An 8,499-nucleotide genomic window follows, 5' to 3' on the forward strand; every position below is an offset into this window, starting at 1 on the left:
CTACCTTCTTTCCTTCCTCTTCTTAATGTTGATTTTAAAAGCCATTAAGTGAGTCCAAGCAAGAAGGACAGTCAGAAAGTAGTTGACTAGACTGTGGTACAGTAGGTTAGAGGATTTTTTTGCATAGAGAAGAATTGTATAGAGCCAGATTTCTTGCTGCCAGATAAGGGAATTATACATATAAGATGGCTGACTCAGTGGATAGAGTGTGTGACTCTTGATCTTGGTTGTGAGTTCAAGCTCCATGTTGGGTTGGGTGTAGAGATTCCTTAAAAATTAAATCTTAAAAAAAATATGGAAGAAGGTTGATACCTTGGGTGGCTCAGTGGTTGTGCATCTGCCTTCGGCTTAGGGCATGATCCTGGAGACCCAGGATCAAGTCCTACATCAGGCTCCCTGCATGGAGCCTGCTTCTCCCTGTGTGTGTGTGTGTGTGTGTGTGTGTGTGTGTGTCTTTCATGTATAAATAAATAAAATCTTTAAAAAATATATGGAAGGAGGATAATGAACCCTGTAGTATTAGGTTTGAACTCAAGGGCAGCCCTGTGGCTCAGCAGTTTAGCGCTGCCTTCAGCCCGGGGTGGGATCCTGGAGACCTGGGATCGAGTCCCATGTTGGGCTCCCTGCATGGAGCCTGCTTCTCCCTCTGCCTGTGTCTCTGCCTCTCTCTCTCTCTCTCTATGTCTCTCATGAATAAATAAATAAAATCTTTTTAAAAAAAAAAATTTGAACTCAAATGGAGGTACTGCTCTGAACTCATCCTTTATATACATAGAGATGTAGATACCTGCATATACCTATCTCTCTCTCTATGTCATTAGATGGATACATAGACACAAAGAAAAATGAGTATAGATACATCTATGTTCTATCCTACTTCTTTCTACTGAGAGATCCTGGAGGCATCAATAGCTCATAGCAGTACACATACCTAAAAAAATCTTGATTTCTTGATTTTCATTAATAGTTAGAAGAGGTCTTAGAAATGACAGACTTCAGAGCTGGGGCAGCAAATTTACAAGATGAGTAGGAAGAATGATTTGATGTCAGGAAGTAATATGGCACTCAAAAACCAATAGGGGCATGTCAAAAGGACATAGAAAGCCCATTTGAAAGGCCAACCACTGGGCACATCTGGAACAATTTGAATATCAAAATAAACAGTGATGGGAATGGATTGTAACCCATTGAATACATATCCTTGCAGATTTAAACAAACAAATGAATAAGTAAATGAGGAGAAGAAAAGGCTCTTTTATAGCAGAATGCTAACTATTAAATATAGAAGAAATAAATAGAAAATCACCATTAGGCAACGCTCTAAGAAATAATTAATTCAGGCAAGAGATGTCAATGAATGCTAACATTTGTGGGTGAAAGTTAGGTGCAAATGGAATATTTACATAGTTGCAAAATATCTCCCTACCAAAGACAACCATAAAGGGGAAAAGAATAGTTTTCTAGTGAAGTACCTGAAATTAGGGACCCTAAATTTTTTTTAAAGTTTGTCCTTAAGTTCATGTCCTAATTTAAGTATGTGCAATCACTAAATGCTTTCAGAACTGAGGGGTTCGGGTGCCTGGGTTGCTCAGCAGTTAAATCTACCTTTGGCTCAGGGCATGATCCCGGGGTTCAGGACTGAGTCCTGCATCAGGCTCTTTGCAGGGAGCCTGCTTCTCCCTCTGCCTGTGTGACTGCCTCTTTCTCTGTTTCTCTCATGAATAAATAAATAAAACATAAAAAAAAAAAAAGAACTGACGGTTCTAGCGAATTACCAGGATGGCAACTAGGTCAGTGTATAATATGAGCAATTTACCAAGAAATTATTTTCATCCAGGTCTTTAGTAATTCGATTGGATATCCAGAGAATATATGCCAAAAGAATATGCCAACAGAATGACTCAAGAGGCCATTAAATTCAGATGTAAAGGAAAAACAGACGCCAAGCATTGAGCCTTTTCTCCATGCTTAACACAAGTAAAGTCCTTCACAGAAGAACATCAAAGATTTCTCTAAATCCTCCTCAAAAAATGTAAAATATTACTTTCTTTCTTATCATAAGCAGTCTGAAAAATAAATAAGAGAAAGTTTTATTAAGCAAATAAGTTATCTTTCTCTCTCAATAAACATATCATTTGCAATTTGTGCCAAAAAGAGCTGCTCTGCAACTTGCTAGTGAACAGGTATCCCATTGACAATCCCACCATACATCTCCTGTCACTGCCTTTTGGACCAAATTCTACTCATCTGCTGAAAGAGACATACCAGGGAGTTCAAAACTCTTAGCCTACTAAGTCCAGGGGCTGGTCTCTAAGTGAGCTTTCAGAGACTGCATTCCAGTCTCAGATTGCTTTTCTCCACAGCAGCATGTGTAATCTATCCACTGTCACCACCAGTCACACAGCAAGGGATTCATATTGAATGTCTACCCCTGTCAGGGATGAGAGCCAATCCGGACACTACACTCCATTATGGGAAACACAGAACATAGAGAAGCAGAAGATCTGCCTCTGTCTAACATACAGCTATATTGAAAAAGTACCAGGATTGCCTGGGGGACTCAGATAGTTAAGTGGCTGACTCTGTATTTTGGCTCAGGTCATGGTCTCGGGGTCCTGGGATCGAGCCCCACATTGGGCTCTATGCTCGGCAGGGAGTCTTCCTGAAGATTCTCTCTCCCTTGGCCCTTTCCCCCACTCACTCACTCTCTCAAATAAATAATAAATCTTTAAAAAAAGAAAAAGTACTAGTTATCAATATATCTGCGATGCCATTTAATATCAAACTGCTTTCATAAAAAGCAAAGGTAAGAAAAGTGTCACCATTCTGAAAGTTTCACAAAAAGTTTTTCATTTATCTCGACATTGAATGACTTTGTGGACTCCTTAGAAGTATATTAAAATGAATAAGAGCAGAGACAGGCAAGTAAGATAGCAGATAAGTTTCCACTCAGCATATTTTCTTTAACTCAAAGCTTTAGGCAACTTAAAATCAGATACTATAAACAATTCCTTGGCCATCCCTTGCTTATTTATGTGCTAGGGCTGCCATTACAAAGTACCAAAAACTGGGTGACTTACAGAACAGAAATTAATTTTTTTGCAGTGCCGGAGGCTAGAAGTCCAAGCTCCAGGTGTCAGCAGGGTTGCTTTCTTCTGAGGCCTCTCTCTCTTTGGCTTGCAGATGGCCATCTTCTCCTTCCTGTCTCTTTCCAGGGTGTTCCTTCTACGTGTGCCTGTATCCTGATCTCTTCCCATAAGAACACCAAAAGGATTATGATCACCCCAATGACCTCCTTTAATCCTTTTTTTTTAAAAAGATTTTATTTATTCATGAGAAACACACAGAGAGAGGCAGAGACATAGGCAGAGGGAGAAGTAGGCTCCCTCCGGGGAGCCTGATGTAGGACTCCATCCCAGGACCCCGGGATCATGCGCTGAGCCAAAGGCAGATGCTCAACCACTGTGCCATTTAGGTGCCCCAACTTCCTTTAATCATAATTATCTCTTTAAAGGCCCTATCTCCAAATATATTCTGAGGTAACAGGGTTAGGACTACAACATAGGAACTTCGGAGAACACATTTCAGCCCATAACACTAACACTAGATATTGCTTAAGAATTATTTTTTGTTGCCTGGATTAGGCAAAATCCACACATTTTCAAAAGTGGCATATCCAATAATGCCAGAGTTATCTTGACAACTTCAGTGCTGAAGTCACATTTCCTAGCCCTCTAATTCAGACCTGGCATCTCTCTGTACCAGGTCTTTGGGAAATCAACATTGTCATTATTCCAACTTGATCTGTATCCTTCGTGAACTTAGAAGGTTTTTTTTTTTTTAAGTCAAGATACTATAGGGCTTAAAAAACAAAAGATAATATGGGCTTGAAGATATGACTGAGCCCTCTGTTAGTACTTATGGTGGTTTTAAGAGTAGCTGAGATCCAACCTAAGAAGATTCCCACCAGAATCACAATCTCATGGCCACAATTTCTAGATGAGCAAAGACAGCATTTGAGAACCTAGCCTTAAGGATTGCCTTTTCCGGGATCCCTGGGTGGCGCAGCGGTTTGGCGCCTGCCTTTGGCCCAGGGCGCGATCCTGGAGACCTGGGATCGAATCCCACATTGGGCTTCCGATGCATGGAGCCTGCTTCTCCCTCTGCCTATGTCTCTGCCTCTCTCTGTGACTATCATAAATAAATAAAAATTTAAAAAAAAAGGATTGCCTTTTCCAAAATCCAGTGTTATAATACTCAGGTAGGAAGGTTCTGGTGAAACTCTCATACATTACTAGTGAAATGGAGTATAACTTGACATTAGCTGTCAAAAGTAAAAATGTATCAGGACACCTGGGTGGCTCAGTCAGTTAAGCATCTGACTCTTGATTTTAGCTCAGGTCATGATCTCAGGGTTGTGAGATGGAGCCCCATGTCAGGCTCCTCGCTGGGCATGGAGCTTGCTTAAGAATCACTGCCTCCTTCTCCCTCTGCTCCTACCCCCTGAAAAAAAGTAAAAACGTGTATACATTTTGATTCTGAAATCCACTTCTGAGCACTTATCCTACAGAAAAATGAATGTATGTATATATTTGATATTATATATATAGTGATATAATGGGTAGAGAAATTGATTCATCACAGTAATAGTTATAATTCAAAAGATGAGAAACAAATGTCCATCATGAGAGAGTGGTTATATTACTCCAACATATGGATATGATAGGGAAGTATGCAGCTGTTTTAAAACTAGGTGATTAAGAAAAATAAAAATAAAAAAATAAAAACTAGGTGATTATATTGCTATTTTTGATCATGGCTAGCTAGGTTATTCAGATCAACCCTTTCAGTGAAAGCAATTAAAAATGCTAGCTAAAACATTAAAAAATATATATCCCTTAAGACAAGGAAGATCTGACAAATGGAAAAGATATCTAAGCCAAAAGCAGAAAACTAGAGGGATGAATTTGTAATAGCCACTAATGTCCGGAGATAATTTGTCAATCCCAGCACCTTTGAACTTTTATATGTTGGAGTGAAAAAGAAATCAGAGCCCCCAATCCACCCAGGGGCGGGAGAGCTATAACAGAAAACCCCCACAATAAGACAGGACCCCAGTATAAGATGGAACCAGAACTAAAACCAACACTAACCCCAACTCCAGGGGAAGTTGCCTTCATACTGGGTTGAGCGGTAGGGGGAAACCCCACCCTGAGATTTGTTTTTTAACCACCAAGTGGCCCTCACAAAGATTTTTACCTCAAATTTACATCATGTGGGTGGTCTGAAAGAACCTAGGTGGTGAATTTAGCGAAGTGTTCCCAGACTGACAGTACAGTTATTCATGTGGCAACAACAAAGACAAATCCTGTCTAGAAGGGGCACCTTTACTCATGGCCTCAAAGAACCCTCACCTATCATTTTTCAAAAGCAATGAGAAGCATACGTGAAAAATAACTAAGGATCCAAGAAAATTAGGCCTTATGAACAAGAACAGCAGAAATCACAGAAAGTAGAAACAGACCCACAAATAATTGAGGTGTTGGAATTTTTAGAAACAAGCTTGATAATGTCTGCAGATATGGAAAATGTAAAAAGTGATCTACCCTTTCTGAAAGTGAACTAAATTGAATACCTAGAAATAAAACTAATAACTCAGGCTAAAAATGCAGCAGATAATGTCAACACCAGCCTTAGACAGAAGAAAGTATCTGGAACATAGCAAAAGAAAAAAAAGACGGGGGAAAATGGAAGGCATGGAATATAGAGTGGTAAGGCCTAATGTATATTTAATAGAAATTATATTTTCCATGCACTGAAAGAAAATAGCTACCAATGTATTTATTTATTTATTTCCCAGCAAAAATAACTTTCTGTAAAGACTTTCTGAGGAAACAAGTACAGATCATTTATTACCAGCTGACTCTCATTCAAAGAAATTCTAAAGAGGGTATTTCAGTAAGAATGTATGTGAGCTCAGATGGAAGGTGTGAGATGTCATGAGGAGTTAAACATAGAAAGAGAGAGAGAGGACAAAAGAATGGCAAGCAGCAGGTGGGGAAGTGGGGTGGGATAAGAAGGTAAAGGCAGAGGGTTGGACAGAATGCATAAATCTCGCCTACACATATGGCATCTTCTCTCTCTGTCCTGCACCACTTTGGGAGTGGAATCGACAAGTGCCCAAATACAGAGTTAGTCATAACAAAACGAAAACCACCAGTTAGAAACAGATAACATCAACGGACAGTGATGTTGATCTATAGGCATGGGAGAGGGTGGTTGTCAAACATCCTGAGCTCATAATGTGACAAAGGGAATGAAAATGATATGAACACCAATAACACTATTGAAAATGATAGGACCAAACATATGAACAGGATTGTGAATCTGGACAACAAATATGTTTTTAAAAAAAATGCAGTCCTTATATGGAAATAAGAGCAAAAAGTTGTCATCCTTATCTCAATTCTTCCCAGTTCTGCAGGTCCTAAACTGCAATTTGTCAGTGGATCTTAAAGTGAAGTCTTTTTTGAGATTGGCTCTCTGTTGCCCATTTATTAAAGTGTAGCTTCTCCAGTGACCAGAAGGCTTGCATCCCTTTAAGGTCATCTGATGCCAGAATTAAGGTGAAATAATAATGCATAACTGTATTTTCTTGTATGTGGCTAAACACACTCTGGAAGGATGACCTCTGTGTGTTGGCAGCCAACTGGTTAAGGATGGAACTAAAGGAAGACTTTCTGGTATTATTATTCACATGGTTCAATAATCTTTGAGTTTGCTATTAAAACTATTGTTTCTCCTTCTCTGAAAACCCCTGAAGACTTAGACTGAACAATATGGTGCCTCTTGGAAGGAGCCTCTCTGTTGTGATAGTGCTGATACAAATCTAAACCATATATGCCTTCCTGCCTTCAGTTGCACACTTCCCACCTCCTGTTGCTCAGCCACAAGCAACCCGAATCCCTCCTTGTTGCTTCCTCTGGGCCTGCCAGTAAAGTGACCCCTCCTGATGCAGGAATAGGCCTCTAGGCAAATTTCCCGAAAGAACTGAGAGGAGCTGCCACCAGTGTGACCAACTAGGGTGTCTCCATTTGCTCAGGACTTCCTCAGTTTGGACATTAAACATCTCATCCCCAAGGAATGAGAAAACAAACCTGGCCAAATAGAAGCCAAAAGATATCAAATAGCCCATAAGAAATAATGAGCATGTGCTAGACACCCTCCTAAGTAGTCTATTCATGTAGCGTCATTCGGCTTGTTGAACAATTCTATTTTAACTCCATTTCATTGATGCGAAAACTGAGACCCAGGGAAGTTAAGCAACTTGCCCAAGATTACAGAACTGGTCTGTGGTGGAGCTGAGATTCAAAGCCAGGTAGTCTGACTTCAGAGAACGTGTGCTTAACTACTTTATGACCCTGCCTTTCGCCATTATGTTCCCTACATAATTCCTATTCCCCAAATGTGCACCCTCTTCTGCCATTTCTTCTCTCTGCTGTCCCAGACTTTTATAAGTCACTTCTACACCTACCGTGTAGTTCTATTCTACTCTTCATTCATTCATTCATTCATTCATTCAATCAACAGACATTTTTGATGTGGCTACTACATGCCAAGGGTGTCTTCAAGAGCTTGCTGCCTAGAGGGGGTACCAGACATGTAAATATCAAAATCCAGAAATTCCCAAACTTTTTCAGTTCACAGTACCTTTGGATTAATATTATGCTAATAATATTAGTAATATTTCACAGTATCCCTATATCAAAAGAAATACCTAATGGCTTTAAATAAAACCATTCATTTAGTTCCAAATAACTTAATAGCAGTAGTTTATGTAGTTTATGATATATATCTTTCGTTTCACCCAAGAATGAAAAGGATCCTGCAGCAGCCTTTAGTTCCCTGTGGCTCTCTCTGGGGCACCTCGGCACACTGTTTGAGAACTGTGGGCATTGTTAGTTAAGTGCTCAATACCTAGAGTTAGTTGCTTGGGTTCAAATTGTGACCCTTCCCTTACAGTGTGAGCTGAGATGCATAATGAGTCTTCCCTGAGCTTTAGCTTTTCTCACGGATGATGGAAATTATAATAATAGCAATCTCATAAGGCTATAACAAAAAGTTAATGAGTATATATAAACCCCAGAAAACAGTTTGTCATTTAATCTCTAGAATGGAAGCTCTCCTGGTGGGGATCTGAATTGTGTCTCTGGTGCCTCTTCTTTTTCATTTTTTCTTTTCTCTTTTTTAAATAAACCGCAAAGAGGGCAGTCCTGAGTCTAATGTAATTAACGGGGGCAAACCACAAAGGAAGTGAGATTTCTACAACACGCACGAAGCGGGAACAAGGTCTGTGCTTTAGACCAAAAGCTTGTGCCCCTTCTAAATTCGTATGTTGAAACCTAATCCCCTGTTCGATGATATTTGGAGGTGGAGTCTTTGGGAGGGGATTAGATCATGAGGGCAGAGCCCCAATCATGGAATTAGCTCCATTATCAA

This window comes from Canis lupus, chromosome 18 (assembly GCF_048164855.1).
Source record: "Canis lupus baileyi chromosome 18, mCanLup2.hap1, whole genome shotgun sequence".
NCBI lineage: Eukaryota > Metazoa > Chordata > Mammalia > Carnivora > Canidae > Canis > Canis lupus.